General features: G+C 35.9%; 1 protein-coding gene and 1 pseudogene across 3 annotated transcripts in view; one reads left to right on the top strand and one right to left on the bottom strand.

Moving 5' to 3' along the window:
- LRBA (LPS responsive beige-like anchor protein) overlaps window positions 1-21,464 on the bottom strand; it is a 742,045-nt gene that overhangs the window by 446,150 nt on the left and 274,431 nt on the right. The gene's annotated exons all lie outside the window — the stretch shown is intronic.
- On the top strand, window positions 9,842-10,340 carry LOC105729341 (protein archease-like; annotated as a pseudogene).

Below are 21,464 nucleotides of genomic sequence, written 5' to 3'. Positions count from 1 at the left end.
AAAATGAATCTAAAAATATATTCCTTTGACATTGTCTGGTATTTTTTAAACACCAGAAAACTATCTTCAGATATGAAAGTTATGTTATGATAACTTTATCATATGAAAAATATGCTATGCTGTGTTCTGATACCTGATCCGTAATACAATTTCCACATTTAATTTTCACAGAGCTAATCATGCCTTCCTGATCTTCTTGCAGAACAGACTAGGATATTAATTTATTTTTTTCAAAGGGCCTGATAATCATTTCTCTGAGTTCTTTAAAATATCTTAATGGAAATTTTATCATGATTATAGATGAGAATGTTGTGCTTTATTATAGTTCTTCTTTTTTACACATACATAACAGCTGATAAACATACACATAGTATCAAATTAGGCCAACTAAAAATCCTCAATAAATGTCAAAGTTAGGAATTCTACAGACCATACTATCCACTCATAGGTAACAAAATAAGAGAAGAATAACAAAATTTGAGCTAATAATAAAGGACAAATTCCTTGGAAATTAACTACAACATCAAAAAAGACTGACTATTTACAACATAAAAGTGAGAACATCATGTTTAAAAAAACAACAACAAGGATGAAACCACTGTGATTAACAGAAGAAAATTCATACACTTACTTGATTTAATTACTTAAAAAGAAGTGAAACTAAGCATTCAAATAAATGTAAACCAAAACAAAAGAAATGCAGGAGAGAAATAATATAGTTACCAACAGTTACAAATGAATGAGAGAACAATTAACTTATCCCCGTAGATAAATAAGTCCCAGACATGGCCCTTGGAAAAAAACAAAATGGTCAATCTATTTATTTCATGACAGTAGCATATAACAAAAGAAAACCAAGATCGCTTTTTAAATAGTTATAAAAATCCTTTTAAAAGTTAGAAATTATTATGTTAAAAAAAAATACCCTAGGGTGGGAGGTATTGGCTCAAGCCTGTAATCCCAACATTTTGGGAGGCCCAGGTGGAAGGACTGCTTGAGGCCAGAAGTTCTAGACCAACCTGGGAAACATGGAGAAACTGCATCTCTACAGAAAATACAAAAGTGGCTGAGTGTCGTGGCTACGCAGGAGGATGAGGTGGGAGGATCTCTTAAGCCCAGAAGGTAGAGGTTTCAGTCACTCCAGACTGGGCTACTGCACTAATGCCTGGGTGACAGAGAACAAACAAGCAAAAAAAAAAAAACTTACCCTTCTTCTGGTAGAATTTATCCACATAATGTAAGATGAGTTTTAAAAATTTGCTAATATACAGCATTATTTTTATGGATGACATTAAGAAAACAGTAAGATAATTTAATAGATGATAAAGAAAAATGTAAAATTCAATAGCTACCTACCAGAATATATACCAACAAAATGGAGAATAAAAAATTATAAACAGTAGTACATAATACCAAGGAATAGAAACAACATAAATGTCGAATAATGAAGAACTGTTATAATAAATATAGAGATATACAAAAATATACTCAATTACTATACAAAGCACAAAAAAAAATTAGAAAGCTCAGTATATGCTAACATGAAGACGTTATTTTAAGTAAAAAAGAAAAAAAGCAAGGTGCACAACAGTATGTATATCATTCATCTATATAAAATAACACAAAACATATTTGTATGCCCTGTATAAAATATTTCGGGGGCAGAGGAGAACACAAGAAACTAATAACACTGATTCCCCTAAGACAGAAAAGTTTTTCCTATAAATTCTATTGTATTTTTAGAACTATGAATTGTTCTCCATCTCAAAAACAATATTTAAATTTTAAAAATTTAGATGGATGTTGGCTGCCATTTTGTAGGATATTCAAAAGTTGCAAGAAATTACTGCTCCAACACTAATAATGATAGGATGCAAAGAAACATAAATGAACTCAATTCCAGAAAGTGCCCCATCCTAAAATCTCACCTTCTTTCATCCCCGGAAGATCTATAGCTTGTATGAAAGTTGAAAATACTATGTTAAGTAAAACAAGTCAATCACCAAACACCACATATCATATAAAACCATTATTACAATGTTATCAAATCAGCAGAATAGGCAAATCAATAGAGACGGAAAGAAGATTCATGGTTGTCTAGGGGCAATTTGGGGACAAATGGGGAGTGAATAATAAATGGTCCAGGGTTTCTTTTTTGAGGTGATTAAATTACTCTAAAATTGATTGTGGTGATGGTGGCACATCTCTAAATATACTAAAAACCAACAAATTATACACTTTAAATGGGTGAATTGTAAATTATATGAATTACATCTCATTAGATTTTTTTTAATATTGTACTGTACTTGCGAAATTTCTGTCAGCTTTGGTTGTTCTAACATTTTTTTAAAAAATTAAAGAAATTTAACAACTATTTGTAAAGTGTGGTCCTTCAATGGATACTTGTCAAAGGAATTAGGGTAGTAAAGACATTTCTAAAACAACTAGGGATCAGGATATCAGGTATTAGAACACATTCGTGAATTATTGTCACTTATTTTAAAAAATGGTAATGATATTACAACTATATAGAAAAACATCCTCATATTTTAAAAATTCATACTAAAGTACTAACTGATCAATTGTCACAAAGGCTATAATTTACTTTAAAACACCTCAGCAAGAAATAAAAATCAAGCAAATTGTTAAATCTAGATAGTGGGTATTTATAATACTTTTCCTTCTACTTTTATATATTTTTACATTTACATAACAAAAAGAAAAAAGCCCAAAAATATTCTATTAGCTTCATGACTGCATGATGGATAATAAGGAAAAAAAATTAAGAAACACAATATAATCCCTTGAAATAGCCCCTAACAAACATGAGAGTCATATGTGATAAAGAAACCTTGGCAAATCAATTAAAGATAGTTTTGGAGAAACTGATTGAAAGCATTTAAAGAAAATCAGATCAGAGTCTTACATAATACAAATAAAAATATCTCAAATATTTTAAAGATTAAAAATCAGTCAGGCACAATGGTTTATGCCTGCAATCCCACCACTTTGGGAGGTCAAAGTGGTAGGGTCAGATGAGCCGAAGAGTTTGAGACCAGCCTGGGCAACATAGTGAAACCCCCATCTCTACAAAAAATAAAAAAATAGCCAGGAATGGTATCACACGTCGCAGTCCCAGCTGCTCCAGAGGCTGAGGCAGTGGACGATTTCAGCCCAGGAGTTTCAGACCAGCCTGGGCAAAATGGTGAGACCTCGTCACTATAAAAAGTTTTTTAAAAAATTAGTGGCTGGGTGCAGTGGCTCATGCCTGTAATCCCAGCACTTTGGGAGGCCAAGGCGGGTGGATCACCTGAGGTTAGGAGTTCAAGACCAGCCTGGCCCACATGGTGAAACCCCGTCTCAACTAAAAAAACAAGAATTAAGCAGCATGATAGCGGGTGCCTGTAATCCCAACTACACGGAAGGCTGAGGTGGGAGAATCACTTGAACCCAGGAGGCAGAGGTTGCAGTGAGCAGAGATCATGCCACTGCACGCCAGCCTGGGCAACAAAGTGAGACTCCATCTCAAAAAAAGGAAGGAAAAATTATATAGGCATGCTGGCACACACCTGTGGGGCCAAGAACTCAAGAGGCTAAATGTGAGGATGACTTGGGCCCAGGAGGTCAAAGCTGCAGTGAGCCATGATCATACCACCACACTCCAGCCTGAGCAAAAAAGTGAGACCCTTTCTCAAAAAAAAAAACAAAATAAAAACCACAGAAAATCTAGAAGATACAAGAGAACATTTAAATAATCTTGAAATGAAAAATAATTTACTAAGCCTAAAAATAAGAAAAGCAATAATTAAAAAAACCCTTTAAATCAGATTGTATTAAAATTTAAGAGACTGTAAATGTATAATATAAATCACCATAAAAACAAAATTCTGAGAGAAAATACTGCAACAAATAAAACAGAGGAAAATACCTTTATCATATAAAGCCATATACAAATCAGTAAGAAAATCACTAACATAGATTGAATGAGCAAAAAAATATATACATTTAAAAATTAAAACTATCATGATTATAGAAATTTGTTTCTTGCAAATCTGTTTAAGTCCCTTATAGATTCTGGATATTAGCCCTTTGTCAGATGGTTAGATTGCAAAAATTTTCTCCCATTCTCTAGATTGTCTGTTCACTCTGATGATAGTTTCTTTTGCTGTGCCGAAGCTCTTTAGTTTAATTGGATCCCTTCTGTCTATATTGGCTTTTGTTGCCATTGCTTTTGGCATTTTAGTCACGAAGGCTTTGCCCATGCCTGTGTCCTGAAGGGTATTGCCTATGGTGTTAGGTCTTAGGTCTTATGTTTAAGTGTTTAATCCATCTTGAGTTAACTTTTGTATAAGGTGTAAGGACTTAATTTTTGTATAAGGCGTAAGGAAATTTTATATAAGGTGTAAGGAAAACTGTCCAGTTTCAGTTTTTTGCATATGGCTAGCCAGTTTTCCCAACACCATTTATTAAATAGGGAATCCTTTCCGCATTGCTTATTTTTGTCAGGTTTTTCAAAGATCAGATGGTTGTAGACGTGTGGCGTTACTTCTGAGGCCTCTGTTCTATTCAATTGGTCTGTATCTCTGTTTTGGTACCAGTACCATGCTGTTTTGATTTCTATGGCTTTGTAGTATAGTTTGAAGTCAGGTAGCGTGAAGCCTCCAGCTTTGTTTGTTTTGCTTGGGATTGTCTTGGCTATGCGGGCTCTCTTTTGGTTCCATATGAAGTTTAAAGTGGTTTTTCTCCAATTCTGTGAAGAAAGTCAATGGTAGCTTGATGGGGATAGCATTGAATCTATAAATTACTTTGGGCAGTATGGCCATTTTCATGATATTGATTCTTCCTAACCATGAGCTTGGAATGTTTTTCCGTCTGTTTGTGTCCTCTTATTTCCTTGACCAGTGGTTTGTAGTTCTCCTTGAAGAGGTCCTTCACATCTCTTGTTAGTTGTATTCCTAGGCATTTTATTTTCTTTGTAGCAATAGTGAATGGGAGTTCACTCGTGATTTGGCTATCTGTTTGTCTGTTACTGGTATGCAAGAATGTTTGTGATTTTTGCACATTGATTTTGTATTCTGAAACTTTGCTGAAGTTGTTTATCAGCTTAAAGACATTTTGGGCTGAGGTGATGTCTTCTAAATATACAATCATGTTGTCTGCAAATAGAGAAAATTTGACTTCCTCTTCTCCTAACTAAATACCCTTCATTTCTTTTTCTTTCCTGATTGCCCTGGCCAGAACTTCCAATACTATGTTGAATAGGAGTGGTGAGAGAAGGTGTCCTTGTCTTGCGCCAGTTTTCAAAGGGAATGCTTCCAGCTTTTGCCCAGTGTGATACTGGCTGTGGGTTTGTCATAAATAGCTTTTACTATTTTGAGATACGTTCCATTGATACCTAGTTTATTGAGAGTTTTTAGCATAAAGGGCTGTTGAATTTTGTCGAAGGCCTTCTCTGCATCTATTGAGATAACCATGTGGTTTTTGTCTTTGGTTCTGTTTATGTGATGGATTATATTTATAAATTTGTGTATGTTGAAACAGTTTTGTATCCCAGGGATAAAGCCGACTTGATTGGGATGGATAAGCTTTTTAATATGCTGTTGAATTCAGTTTGCCAATATTTTACTGAAGATTTTCACATTAATGTTCATCGTGGATAGAAAAGTAAACGTTTTTTTTTTCTTTTCTTTTGAGATGAAGTTTCGCTCTTGTTGCCCAGGCTTGAGTGCCATGGCGCAATCTTGGCTCACTGCAACCTCCACCTCATGGGTTCAAGTGATTCTCCTGCCTCAGCCTCCCGAGTAACTGAGATTACATGCACCCACCACCATGCCCAGCTAATTTTTGTATATTTAGTAGAGATGGGGTTTCACCATGTGGACCGGGCTGGTCTTGAACTCCTGACCTCAGGTGATCCACATGCCTTGGCCTCCCAAAGTGCTCGGATTATAGGCATGAACCACTGCATCTGGCCCAACATTTTTTAATATAAAAAACCATCAATGAAGAAAAAAGCAACTACTTAAGAGAAAAATTGGAAAATTTATCATGATTAGCTCTAAAATTGGTATTTATATTACCCTAAAATACATAACACTAAAATATGTAATGTTAAACTGTTTCACATTCCTTTAGAACTGTCAAGAATATGAAGAATATGTTCAATAATATATTATCACAATAGCAAAACACTGCCATGAAGTCGACAGACGCTATGAGGACAGACTGTACTGGGTTATTGTTAGGAAACCTGGGTTCTAGTTCAGAATCATGGATTTAATTGTTCTGTAATGAAAGCCAAATCATATTCTCTCAATCTACTCTGCATACATCAAAAATGTGTTCTGGCACTGAAATGAGACAATGTGTACTAAATCACTTAATAGATGATGTTAGAGAGGCCACATAGCAAAAAGATCATCAGTTTATACTGGGTATTAGACTACCCAGGTTCAAAGTCAAGCTTCACCACATACTAGCTATATGACCTAGAACAAATCATTCAGTCTCACTGTAGTTTTCTCATCTGTAAAACTGGGCTGAAGATAGTAACATTTACCTCAAAGGACTGTTACGATAATTTACTTTATATTTGTTAAGAACTCAGAAAAACAGGCGGTACTATAGAAGTGTTTATTTTTAAAAATTTAAAAATACTAACAAGAAAGTTCACTATCTTAATACAAATATTTTGCTTGTTAATTGGAAAAAAATCTTTTAATTCTTCATCTAAAAAAAATATATAGATTACTATATTTGCCAGGCGTAGTGGCTCATATATGTAATCCCAACACTTTGGGAGACTTAAGCTCAGGAGTTTGAGACCAGCCAGGGCAATATGACAAATCCCAACTCTACAAAAAAACAAAACAAAAATTAGCCAGGCATGGTGGTGTGCACCAGTAGTCCCAGCTACTCGGACGGCTGAGGCAGGAAGATCACTTGAATCCAGGAGGCTCAGGCTGCAGTGAGCCAAGGTCACACCACTATATTCCAGCCTGGGTGACACAGTGAGACTCTGTCTCAAAATAGTAATAGTAATAATAATAATAATCAGTGCTTTCATGGTCTTTATTTAATTTTTAAAAGTCTCCATTTTTATTACTTCAAAAAAACTAAGAGACTACCTGGTTTGCAGTTCCACTGAAGCTAATAACAAGTGAGTTATACAGTATGTTAGATAAAACTCAAAGCAACATTGGCCTAAAGAGCATTTGAAAATTCTTACTGAAGAGGATTTTAACTTGCATAGATTCCTACAAGTAAAATCATTAATAATAATCATCAGCACATACGTTATACAGATATATCACATTCGTTTAAAGAAACTAAAATTCTGAAAGACAACATTCTTTACCAAAATGATTGCCAGGAAATGTGTATATTCACACATGCACAATGTTTACAAGACAAGGTACAATGTTTCTGCATGACATAATTTTTTCATAAATATTCTGTTTATAACTGTAAGATTAAGAAACGAAGTTAAGATGTACAACTAATCAATGATGTCATGACATTCATGGAACCTCTCCATAAATCAAAGGTATAAAATGTCAAGGATATCCCACTCCAATGATAACCATGTAATGAACTAAAGAGATGCACATTTCAGATATACACTGTCATCAATCCTTTGATAATAAATGAAACAAGTCAGCTACTTTACAACCACAAATGGTACATTAAATACATGACAACATCTCTTTTTTGCAGAAGAAGGTAACTAGCAGTAGATAAAATTCAGTTATATTATTTAAGAATGTAAAGCATGAATTCAAGGCTGAATATAGATAACCTTTAAAATATAAGCTGTCTCAAAAAAATATGCCTCATCCTGCAGAGTACTGTTTAAGAGCTATTAGTTAGAACATGAGCATGATTCAATGAATTGAAATTTGCTGAAAACGGGTAAATACTAGTAGACATAAGAAAAAATAAATGTTTCCCTCTTAAAATGGACTCTGATGTGGAAGAGATGAACAAACATATTTTCTCCACTAAAATTTTAAGTAACAACATTCATTTGGAAATATTTCTGGTTTTATTTAGTTTTTTTATTATAATGCCTTATAATATTACTGTAAAATATTGCAAATTTCACAGCACAATAATGATTAAAATGAAAAACTATATTGGACAAAACATAAAATTAAATAGCTCAGAATAAAGCTGCAACATATTCCAGGACTAAATCCTATTCACTCATTCTATAGAAATCTAATACAATTTGAACCAAATTCATAGATTGGTAATTAAGAGACAAATTACCTGGATCTGAATCCAAGTTGTAACTCTAGAGTATTTCTGCTTTATGCGATTTGCAAACTTATAAAATGGGGGATAATAACAGTACTACCTCAGAGGTTTGTTTTAAGAATGAAATTAGTTAATACTTCTACACACCTCTAGTAGCTCCTGATATAGATAAGGATTCATGAAATATTAGCTACTGTTGGCACCATCATTCCTTACCTAAAATGAAAATATATATACTGTTCAGATCAAATCAATTTAATCTCTTGCACAACATAGTGTTTTAGAAATATTTCTTGTTTTTAATTGCACATTTCCGCCTTCTTCATTCTTTCATTCATTCACCAATTCTACAAGTTTATTCCTTCATCATTCTCTCTCACTCATACACAAAAGAACACATACACCACCCACCACCACAATCAATAAATTTCAAATTTAAAAAAGTACAATCTTAGCCCAAGGTTACCAAAAAAAAAAAAAAAAACTTCTCCATAATTAATTAGAAAGTGCACTAAAAGACAGATTCTAGGTTAGGATGGTAGGCTGGTATTCCAATCATATTTTTTTCCTTCCTTCGATTCCTAAAAACAAATTAGCAAAAAAAAAAAATTTACAAAAATAATTTTTAAAAATAATGAAACAATTTAAGCAACACACCATAAATCACCAAACATTAAAAAATTGGTCACTAAGAGGAACAAAAACAAACTGGTTTTAGAACTGAGGGAGCAACAAAGTTCAGTTCTTAATCATGTCCCCAAAACAATATTGGTAAATTGACAAAATTCTGATAATTTTCTTAATGCCTTCAAATATGGAGAGAAACAAACTGAGTAGGTAACATTACCTCTTTCCTCTTCTAACTGGAGATGCCAGAGAAACCTACAGAGCAAATACCAGTGAAGCAAGAAATTGAAAAATGGGGATGATTCACTACAGCTGAAGTAAACTCTACTACTCTTCTCCCTTAAATGACTGAGGAAAATAATTTGAAGCCTTAGCACATTTCCCCATGAGAACTGTCTGTAGTCTAATGAGATAGAATGAACTTGGTAGAAAATATTTAACAAAATCTTACAGAGAAAAAACTGAGTTATTCTAAGAATGTCTCCTCATCTATCTCAAATAAGCTCTTTCTCTTCATGATAGGCTACAGGATGTTATGCACCCCCTCCCCCCAAAAAAAGTCAAGCAACTAAGGAATAACTAATAGATTTGAAAGACAAATATATACCTAACATAAGATTATTAAGTGTCACTAAGTAAGGAAAAAGAAAGTGAAAAGGTTATTTCAAACTATAATCTAAAAAATTTCCTAAGAACTGAAGGAAAAACCAGAATCTGCCAATTTTAATAAGAAACTATGTCCCAAGATAATTTGACAAATAATGTTCAATACTGAGCCATCTTGCTCTTAAAGAATTTTGTCAACAAAGAAATCTCAGTCAGAAGACACAAAAAGCAAATTAAAAATTGAGAGAAAATATCAGACTATCCTCTGAAAGTAACATTTAAAGTCAGAAGATAACAAAGTAATGTCTACAAAGTTCTAAGGGCATTCAAGTGTTAGCCAACAATATCAAGCAGGGCAGTCATGGCACACGAAAAGGGAGATATTAGAGATTACAATTTGACTGAGGAACAGAAGGCGATCAAGGCCAAGTATCCTCCAGTCAAAAGGAATTATAAGTACCTGGATCATACAGCGGATATCCAGTTACATGCATGGAGAGATTCTCGGGAGGAAGCATTTGAGCAATGTCCAGTGACCATGTTTGGTTACACAACAAATACCGGGACTGTGGAGCCTCTACAAACAGCAGAAGTAGAAACCCAAGGAGTTTTTTCTTTTCTTTTTCACTTTTCAGATGAGAAACTTTATACGTCCAATGTTTATACCCCAAGAATTGGAAGTACTTTGTATTGATCAAAGAAATTTCAGATTACAATCAATTGGGTGGAGAGAAGAATTTTCATTGTCCAAGCACTCTCAGGGAACAGAAGTCAAAGCTATAACATATTTAGCAATGCAGGTCTATAATACAGAGAAGCCAGAAGTTTTTGTGATCATTGACATTTAAAACGAAAAAAGAAGACTCCTATGAAGAACTGGATTTTTTCTCTTCCTGTTGAAAAGACACTGCGAATTAAATTCTACAGTATTTTTTGATATATGGAAATTGTAGAACAGAAATTTATAACTTTATTTTTTGAGGCGGAGTCTTGCTCTGTCACCCAGGCTAGAGTGCAGTGGCATGATCTTGGCTCACTGTAGTCTCTTCCTTCCAGGTTCAAGCAATTCTCATGCCTCAGCCTCCTTAGTAGTTGGGACTACAGGCTGTGCCACCATACCCCACTAATTTTTGTATTTTTAGTAGAGATGGGTTTCACCTTGTTGGCCAGGCTTGTCTCAAACTCCTGACCTCAAGCGATCCACCCACCTTGGCCTCCGAAAGTGCTGGGATTACAGGCATGAGCCACCACACCTGACCAGAAATTTACAACTTGAACTGTGACTTTCAGAAATGGAAAATCAGGGCACATCCTTGGTCTGTATTCCCCAAATCATCAAACTTTGAAGAATCCTTCAATTCCTAAGGGACAGTTATGATTCTCCATTTGTTGATTCTCTGCTGTGGCAGCAGGTGCCTCATGCCCTTCCATTGAAATGAGAGCCTTCCAGCCTCTCCCCAGAAAGGAACCTTGATGACTGCAACATGGATTTAACTGACGCTAAATCCAATTTGGAAAAAAGAATAATTTGAGAAAATATATTTCTATACCCAGAAAAAATATATATAAAGTCAAGCAGAATGTAATTCAAATATAAAGACAGCAAGTAAATATTCTTAAACATGAACGAACTTTAATTTTACAACATACATAAGCCCCTTGTGGAAAAAAGGATAACCATGAAATGCCACCAATTAAGAACTGAGTTAAAATAAAGAATCTAGAAATAAAGTTACAACTAATAAAATGGGGGAAAATAAACAGTGTGTACTGAATTCACTTCAATAAAGGACAAATACTCAAGTACTGTAAGAAATGTGATTATAAACATGAATGTTATAAATTTAAACAACATGAAAATTAAAATATAACTTTAAAAATTAGGAAGTTAGGGGAAAGAAAAGGAACTTACAAGTGACTAATATCCTCAGTTTCCATAAGAGGGTGTGAATTGACATATGTAATATAAAAATCAACAATATCAGAGGAGGGTGGAGCAGGATGGCAGAATAGAGGCCTATCCCATTTGTCCACCCTGCTGAAATACCAAATTTTAACAACTATCTGCATATAGTAAAGCACCATCACAAGAACCAAAAATCAGGTGAGTGATCACAGTACTTGTTTTTAACTTCATATCGTGGAAAGAGGCACTGAGGAGGGCACGAGAGACAGGACTGAATTACTGATGTCACCTCTGCCCCATCACCCAGCAGTGGTCATGCATCACAGAGAGAAACTGCACTTTGGGGAAGGAGATCTCAGTAACTGGGGGACTTTACATTGAATCTCAGTGCTGCCCTGTCACAGCAGAGAATAAAGCCATCTGGGCTCCTTCCAGGGAGGAAACATGTGGACCTGCCCTAGCCAGAGGGGAAATCACACATCCCTGGGGTCAGAACATCGGTTTCTTGGCAAGCTTCTCTACCCTAGCTAAAGTACTCTGGGATCCTAGATAAGCTTGAAAGGCAGTCTAGGACACAAAGACTGAAATTTCTAGGAAACTACTAGTGCTAGGCTGGGCTTAGGGCCAGTGAACTAGGGTGGCATGTGACCTAAGAGAGACACCAGCTTGCATGGTTAATGAAGTACTTGCACCATCCCTGCCCCAACCCCAGGCAGTGAAGCTCACAGCAATCAAAGTTACTCCTTCCTTCTGCTTAAGGAAAGGAGAGAAAAGAGTAAAGAGAACTTTGACTTGCATCTTGGATACCAGCTCAGCCACAGTAGGATAGGGCACCATGCAGAGTCATGAGGCCTCATTCCAGGACTTAGCTTTCAGATGATATTTCATTTCTAGAAACACCCTGGACCAAAAGGGAACCCACTGCCTTGAAGGTAAGGACCCAGTTCTGGTAGGATTCATCACCTGCAGATTAAAGAATCCTTGGGCCCTGAATAACCAGGAGTGATACCCAAGGGAATATACCATGGGTCTTGCACTCTGAGACTTGCTAGCTTCAGGGGGTGACCCAGCATATTCCCAGCTATGGTACCTACAGTGAAATATTACTAATGTTTCAGAAAAGCAGAGGGAAAAGTAAAGGGAATTTTGTCTTGCCTCCTAGGTACTAGCTTGGCTACATACGGGCAGAGCAATAAGCTGGCTCTTGGGGTCCCAAAGTCCAGGCTTAGGCTCTTGGACAGCATTTCTGGACCTGCCCTGGGACAGAGGGGAGCTCACTGCCCTGAAGAGTGAGTCACAGGCCTGGCAGCATTCTCCACAAGCTGACGGAAGAGCCCTTAGGCTCTCAGTAAGTATCAGTAGTGGCCTGGAGTAACCACCTATTGATGGTAGGAGTGGCCACAGGGAGAGGCACCTCTGCCGCTAGAAAGTAAAGGAAAGATTAGGAAAGACTTTGTATTGTGGCTTGAGTGCAGGCATAACCACAGTAGAATAGAATATCAGGTAAATTGCTAAACTGTTTAACTCTAATCCCTGGCTCCCAGGAAGCACCTTTGCACATTACAGGAGCCTGTGGGAACTCATGGCCCTGAAGGGAAGGAACTTGGGCAAGACCCAATGCTGTGCAAGTTTCAGGTCTAACCCAGTGCAGTCCCAGTGGTGTTGGCCACAGACTTAACTTGCATCACCACACCCCCAGTTCCAGGTGGCTCAGCAAAGAGAGATAGATTCTGTTTATATGAGAGAAAGAAAGGAAAAAGAACAAGAGCCTCCAGCTGGTAATCCAGATAGTTCTTCCACATCTTATGTAAGACCACCAAAATGGTATCTCTACAAGTCAGCAAAAAACACAGACTTATTGGGGTTAAGGTCCAAGTCCTTTCAAATACCTGAAAGCTTTCCCAAGAAGAATAGTCACAAACAAGCCCACACTGTGAAGACTATAATAAATACCTAACTCTTCAATGCTCATACACTGAAGAACCTCAGCAACCATAAACACCATCCATGAAACCATGACCTCACCAATGAACTAAATAAGGCACCACTGACCAATCCTGGATAAAAAGAGACATATGACAACTCGGACAGACAATTCACAATCGCTGTTTTGAGGAAACTCAAAGAAATTAAAGATAATACAGAGAATAAATTCAGAATTCTATCAGATAAATTTAACAAAAAGATTTATTTTAAATTTTTTTAAATCAAGCAGAATAATTCTGGGAGGTGGAGGTTACAGTGAGCTGAAATCCTACCATTGACCATGGCACTGCAGCCTGGGTGACAGAGCCAGACCCAGTTTCAAAACAAACAAACAAACAAACTCTGTGTGCGTGTGTGTATGTCTGTGTGTCTGTGTGTGTGTGTGTGTGTCAGAAATTCTAGAACTGAAAAATGCAACTGACATGCTGAAGAATGCATCAGAGTCATCAGAGTCTCTTAATAGCAGAAGTGATCAAGAAGGAAGTAATGAGCTTGAAGACGGGCTATTTGAAAATACATACAGGAGAAACAAAAAGAATAATAAACAATGAACCATGCCTACAAAATCAGAAAACAGCTTCAAAGGGGCAAATCTATGAGATAATAGCTTTAAAGAAGAAGTAGATAAAAAGAGAGGGGTAGAAAGTTTATTCAAAAGAATAATCAGATAACTTCCCAAATCTTAAGATATCAAATTCAAGTAAAAGAAGGTTACAGAACAGCAAGCAGATTTAACCCAAAGACTACCTCTAGGCATTTAATAATCTAAAAGGTCAAGAATAAAGAAAGGATCCTAAAAGCAGCAAGAGAAAAGCATACAATGGTGCTCCAAAAAGTCTGGCAGCAGACTTTTCAGTGGAAATCTTACAGGGAACAAGAGTAGCATGATATATTTAAAGTGCTGAAAGAAAAACACTTTTACTCTAGAATAGTATATCCAGAAAAAATATCCTTTAAGCATAAAGGAGATTTAAAGACCTTCCCAGTCAAACAAAAGCTAAAGGATTCCATCAACACCAGACCTGTCCTAAAAGAAATACTAAAGGGAGCTCTACAATCTGAAAGACAAGGATGTTCATGAGCAAGAAGAAACCATCTGAAGATACAAATCTCACTTGTAATAGTAAGCACACAGAAAAACACAGACTAATATAACACTGCAATTGGAGTGTATAAACATACCAACTAGATAATGAATCAATCAATAATAACTACAGAAACTTTTCCAGACATAGATAGTACAATAAGATGAAAACAACAGCAAGTTTAAAACTGGTGAGACAAATTTACACTGTAGAGTTTTTATTAGGGTCCTTTTTGTGTGTTGGTCTCTTTATGCAATCAGTGTAAAGTGAAGTTGCCATCAGTTTTAAATAACAGGTTATAAGACTGTGTTGGCAAGCCTTGTAATAAGGCCAAATTGAAATAAATACAATGGGTACACAAAATATAAAAAGAAATTAAATCATACCACCAGAGAAAATCACCTTCACTAAAAGGAAGACAAGGAAGGAAAAAAGGAAGAGAAGTCCACAGAGCAACCAGAAAGCAAATAACAAAATGGTAGGAGCAAGTCTCTACTTATCAATAATAACATTATATGTAAATGGACTAAACTCTCCAGTCAAAAGAAATAAAGTGGCTGAATGAATTAAAAAACAAGACCTAATGATCTGTTGCTTATAAGAAACACACTTCACTTATAAAGATACAAATAGACTGAAGATAAAGAGATGAAAAAAGATATTCCAAGCCAGTGGAAACAAAACAGAGCAGGAGTAGCTACATTTAATCAAACAAAATAGATTTCAAGAAAAAAAAACTGTAAGAAGAGACAAAGAAGGTCATTATATAGTGATAAAGGGGTCAACCCAGCAAGAGGATATAATGATTGTAAATAAATATGCACTGTATTAGTCCATTTTCACACTGCTATAAAGTACTATCCAAGACTAGGTAATTTATGAAGGAAAGAGATTTATAAAGGAAAGAGATTTAATTGACTCACAGATCCACATTGTTGGGAGGCCTCAGGAAACTTACAATCATGGTCAAAGGGGAAACTGGTGCCTTCTTCACAACTTGGTAGAAAAGAGAAGAGCAAAGGAGGAATTTTCAAACACTTATAAAACCATAAAATCTCATGAGAACTCACTCACTATTATAAAAACAACATGGAAGAAACTGCCCCCAGTAATCCAATCACTTCCCTCTCTTGACACGTGGGGATTACAATTCAAAATGAGATTTTTGTGGGAACACAGAGCCAAACCATATCATGCACCCAACACTGGAGCAACCAAATATATAAGGAAAATATTATGAGAACTAAAGAGAGAGATAGACTACAATAGAATAATAGGGACATCAAAACACTTTCAGCATTGGACAGATCTCATAGACAAAAAAAAAAAAAAAACAGCAGACTTCATCTGCACTACAAAACAAGTGGACCTAACAAATATTTACAGAACATTTCACCCAATGGCTGCAGAATACACATTGTTCTCCTCAGCACATGGATCATTCTCAAGGACAGATCATACATTAAGTCACAAAACAAGTCCTAAAACATTCAAAAAACCTGAAATATCAAGCATCTTCTATGACCACAATGAAATATAACTACAAATCAATAATAAGAGAAATATTAGGCTACGCACAGTGGCTCACACCTGTTAAATCCCAGCACTTTGGGAGGCCCAGACTGGCAGATCACGAGGTCAGCGGTTCAAGACCAGCCTGGCCAATATGGTGAAACCCTGTCTCTACTAAAAAAAAAAATATTAATAATACAAAAACTAGCCAGGCGTGGTGGCATGCACCTGTAGTCCCAGCTACTCAGGAGGTGTAGGCAGAAGAATTGCTTGAACCCAGGAGGCAGAGGTTGCAGTAAGCCAAGATCATGCTACTGCACTCCAGCCTGGACAACAGAGTGAGACTCCATCTCAAAAAAATAAGTAAGAGTAATATTAAAAACTATAGAAACATTGAAATTAAACAATATGTTCCTGAATCACCAGTGTAACAATGAAGAAGTTAAAAATGAAATTGAAAAATTTCTTCAAACAAATGATAATAAAAACACAACATACTAAAACATATAGGATACAGTGAAAGCACTATTAAGAAGGAAATTTATGGCTGGGCACAGTGGCTCATGCCTATAATTCCAGCACTTTCGGAGGCTGAGGCAGGTGGATCGCGAGGTCAGGAGATCAAGACCATCCTGGCTAACATGGTGAAACCCCGTCTCTACTAAAAATACAAAAATTAGCCAGGTATGGTGGCACACGCCTGTAGTCCCAGTTACTCTGGAGGCTGAGGCAGGAAAATCACTTGGAACCCAGTAGGAGGGGGTTGCAGCAGTGAGCCGAGATTGTGCCACTGCACTCCAGCCTGGGGGAAAGAGCAAGACTCCATCTCAGGAAAAAAAAAAAAAGGAGGTTATAGCTATAAATGCCAGCATCAAAAAAAGAAAATAAATAACCCAATAATGCATCTTAAAGAACTAGAAAAGTAAGAGCAAATTGAACTCAAAATTAGAAGAAATAATAAAGTTCAGAGCAGAAATAAATGAATTTGAAATTAAGAAAACAATACAAAAGATCAATGAAAGAAAAAGCTGGTTTCTTGAAAACATAAACAAAATTGACAAACTTTTAGCGAGAAGAAAAAGAAAAGGTCCAAATAAATAAAATCAGATATAAAAAAGGAGACATTACAACCGATACTGCAGAAATTCAAAGGATCATTAGTGGCTACTATGAGCAACTATATGCCAATAGTTGGAAAATCTAGAAGAAATGGATCAATTCCTAGATACAGAAACCTACCAAGATTGAACCACTAAGAAATCTAAAACCTGAACAGATGAATAACAAGTGACAAGAGTGAAGCCTTAATAAAAAGTCTGCCAGTAAAGAAAAGCCTGGGGTCAGATGGCTTCACTAAATTCTACCAAACATTTTAAGAACACCAATCCGATTCTAAGTATTCCAAAAAACAGACCGGAGGGAAGAATTCCACACTCATTCTACAAGGCCAATATGACCAAAACCAAAAACAGATATATATAAAAAAAAAAACTACAGGCCAATATCACTAATGAATATTAATGCAAAAATCCTCAATAAAATACTAGCAAACTGAATTTAAAAATACATTTAAAAGATCATTAATCATGATGAAGTAGGATTTATCCCAGGGATGCAAGAATGGTTCAATATATGCAAATCAATCAGTGTGAGACATCATATCCACAGAATGAAGGATAAAAAAGATATGATCATTTCAGTTGATGCTAAAAAAGCATTTAATAAAGTACAACATTCCTTCATGATAAAAACTCTCAGAAAAAAAAAAAAACTGATACAAATGGAATATGCCTTAACATAATAAGCCGTATATGACAGACCCACAACCAGTATCATACTGAATGGAGAAAACTGAAAGCATTTAAATTGAAAAGGAGTAGTAAGTCAAATTATCTTTATTTGCAGACTGTATGATCTTATTTTTAGAAAAACCTAGAGTCCACCAAAAAACTATTAGAACTGATAAACAAATTCAATAAAGTTGCAGTATACAAAAATCAACATACAAAAATGAGTAGTGGCTGGGCACAATGGCTCATGCCTGTAATCCTAGCACTTTGAGAAGATAAGGAAGTGAACTGCTTGAGCCCAGGAGTTCAAGACCAGCTGGGCAACATGGTAAAACCCTGTATCTATAAAAAATACAAAAATTAGCTGGGCATGGTGGCACATGCTTGTAGTGCCAGCTACTCAGGATACTGAGGTGGGCAGACTGATTGAGCCCAGGAGTTCAAGCAGTGAGCTATGACTGTGTCACTCCACCCTAGCCTGGGCAACAGAGTGAGATCCTGTCTCAACCAATCAATTAATAACAGTAACATGTCTATATGCCAAGAGTGAACAATCTGAAGATGAATTCAAAAAAGCAATTCCCTTTACAATAGCCACATATAAAATTAAATACCTAGGAATAAATTTAACAAAAGAAGTGAAAGATCTCTGTAATAAAAACTATAAATCACTGATAAAATAAATTGAAGAGAATACCAAAAAATGGAGGGATATTCCATGTTTATGGATTGAAATATCAACACTGTTAAAATATCCATACTACACAAAGCAATCTACAGATTCAGTGCAATCTCTATCAAAATACAAATGACATTCTTCAAGGAAAGCGAATGAATAATCCTAAAATTTATGTGGAATCACAAAAGACTGAAAATAACCAAAGCTCTCCTGAGCAAAAAGAATAAAATTGGAGGAATCAGATTATCTGACTTCAAATTATACTACTGAGTTATAGTAACCAAAACAGCATTGGTTTGGCATAAAAACAGACACATAAACCAATGGAACAGAAAGAGAACCCAGAAACAAATCCACATAGCTACAGGAAATGAATTTTCAGCAAAGGTGCCAAGAACATACATTGGGAGAAAGACAGTCTCTTCAATAAATGGCACTGGGAAAATTAGTTATCCATATGCGGAAGAATCAACCTTGATCCCTACCTCACACCTTATGCAAAAATCAAATCAAAAAGGATTAAAGACTTAAATCTAAGACTTCAAACTATGAAACTACTACAAAAAAAACTGAGGAAACTCTCCAGGACATTGGTCTAGGCAAAAGAATTTCTTTAGTAATACCCCATAGTTGCAAGCAACAAAAGCAAAAAGGGATAAATGGGATCACATCAAGTTAAAAAGCTACTTCAGAGCAAAGAAAACAGTCAACAAAGTAAAGAGACAACCCAGAGAATGGGAGAAAATATTTGCATTTGCAAACTACCCATGTGACCAGGGATTAATAACCAGAATATATAAGGAGCCCAAAAACTCTATAGGAAAAAAAAAAACTAATAATCCAATTTTAAAATGGACAAAAGATTTGAATAGACATTTCTCAAAATAAGATGTATAAATGGCAAACAGGCATATGAAAAGGTGTTCAGGCTGGGCACTGTGGCTCATGCCTGTAATCCCAGAACTTTGGGAAGCCGAGGTGAGCAGATCACTTGAGGCCAGGAGTTTGAGACCAGCCTGGCCAACATGGCAAAATCCCATCTGTACTAGAAATACAAAAATTAGCTGAGTGTGGTGGCACAGGCCTGTAATCCCAGCTGTACTCGTACTCAGGTGGCTGAGCCATGAGACTTCCTTGAACCAGGGAGGTGGAGGTTGCAGTGAGCCAAGATCGCATCACTGCACTCCAGCGTGGGTGAGAGAGTGAGGCTCCATCTCAAAAAAAGAAAAAGAAAGAAAGAAAAGATGTTAAAGAACCGGGCACTGTGACTCATGCCTGTAATCCCAGCACTTTGGGAGGCTGACACAAGCAGATCACTTGAGGCACAGTGGCTCATGCCTGTAATCCCGGCACTTTGGGAGGCCTAGGCAGGTGGATCACCTTAGGTCAGGAGTTCGAGACCAGCCTGACCAACATGGTGAAACCTCATCTCTACTAAAAATACAAAAATTAGCCAGATGTGGTGGCACAGACCTGTAATCCAAACTACTTGGGTGGCTGACCCATGAGAATCGCCTGAACCAGGGCAGTGGGAGATTGCAATGAGCCAAGATCACATCACTGCACTTCAGCCTGGGTGACAGAGCAAGACTCTGTCTCCAAAAAACAACAACAAAAAAAAACAAAACAAAACAACATCACTGATCACCAGAGAAATGCAAATCAAAACTACAATGAGATATCATCTCACTCCAGTTAAAATGGCTTGTATCTAAAAGTCAGGTAATAACAAGTGCTGTCGAGGATGTGGAGAAAAAGGAAATCTCATTACTATTGGTAGAGTGTAAATTAGTAAAAACCACTATGGAGAACAGTCTGGAGGTCCCTCAGAAAACTAAAATAGAGCTACCATATGATTCAGTAATCCCACTGGATTGCTGGAAATCAGTATATTTAAGAGACATCTGTACTTCCATGTTTGATGCAGCACTGTTTACAACGGCTAAGATTTGGACGCAATCTATATGTCCAGCAAAAGATGAATGGATAAAGAAAATGTGGTACTTACACACAAGAGGGTACTATTCAGCCATAAAAAGGAATGAGATCCTTTCATGTGCAACAACATGAATGAAAATGGAGATCATTATGTTAAGTGAAATAAGCTATGCACAGAAAGACAAACAGTGCATGTTCTCACGTATTTGTGGGATCTAAAAAATCAAAACAATTCAACTCATGGAGAGAGAGAGTAGAAGGATGGTTACCAGAGGCTAGGAAGGGTAGTAAGGACATCACAGGGAGGTGGAGATGATCAACAGGTATAAAAAAAAAAATTAGAATGAATGAATAAGATCTAATATTTGATAGCACAACAGGAGACAATAATCAATGATAATTTAATTGTGCATTTTAAAACAACTAAAAGGGTATATCTGGATTGTTTGTAACCTAAAAAATAAATACTTGAAGAGATGGAAACCCAATATTTCATGAGGTATTATGCCCTGCATGCCTGTACCAAAGTATCTCATGTAATACATAAATATATACACCTACAATATATTCACAAATATTAAAAATAAAAGAATTAATAAAAAATAGCATGATTTCACTGAAAAGAATTAACTAAAATGACTTGGTGAATTCTATGTCAAAACTCATGTTTAAAAACTGAAGCCATCAACCTCTTAATTTGTTCTTAATTTATTAACCTCCTATTCTTTCAGAAAATAATTTTCCTTTAAAGAAATATTTCCTTGTTTTTTCTGTAATTTTTATTTTGCTAAATTTTTATACAATACTGCAACAAATAGCCATGTGTACCCATCTTTACATATTATTTTTATTCCTAACATATATTCACAAAACTAGGATTACTTGGTAAATAGGCATTTGCATGTTTATGGGTGTCAATGTAATTATCTTAAGAGGTATGACCATATTGCTTTCCCATAAGACCAAAAATGTGTATTCTGCTAGCAATACAAAGGAACAGCATTGCCCATTTCATCTCCCTTATTCCCTTCAGCAATACATTATCATTCTTTTTACTTTATCTCAATCTAAGAATG

This window comes from Aotus nancymaae, unplaced genomic scaffold, assembly GCF_030222135.1.
Source record: "Aotus nancymaae isolate 86718 unplaced genomic scaffold, 86718_ANA_hifiasm-v0.15.2.pri h1tg000033l, whole genome shotgun sequence".
NCBI classification, from domain to species: Eukaryota; Metazoa; Chordata; class Mammalia; order Primates; family Aotidae; genus Aotus; species Aotus nancymaae.
This window is presented reverse-complemented; position numbering and strand designations above follow the sequence as displayed.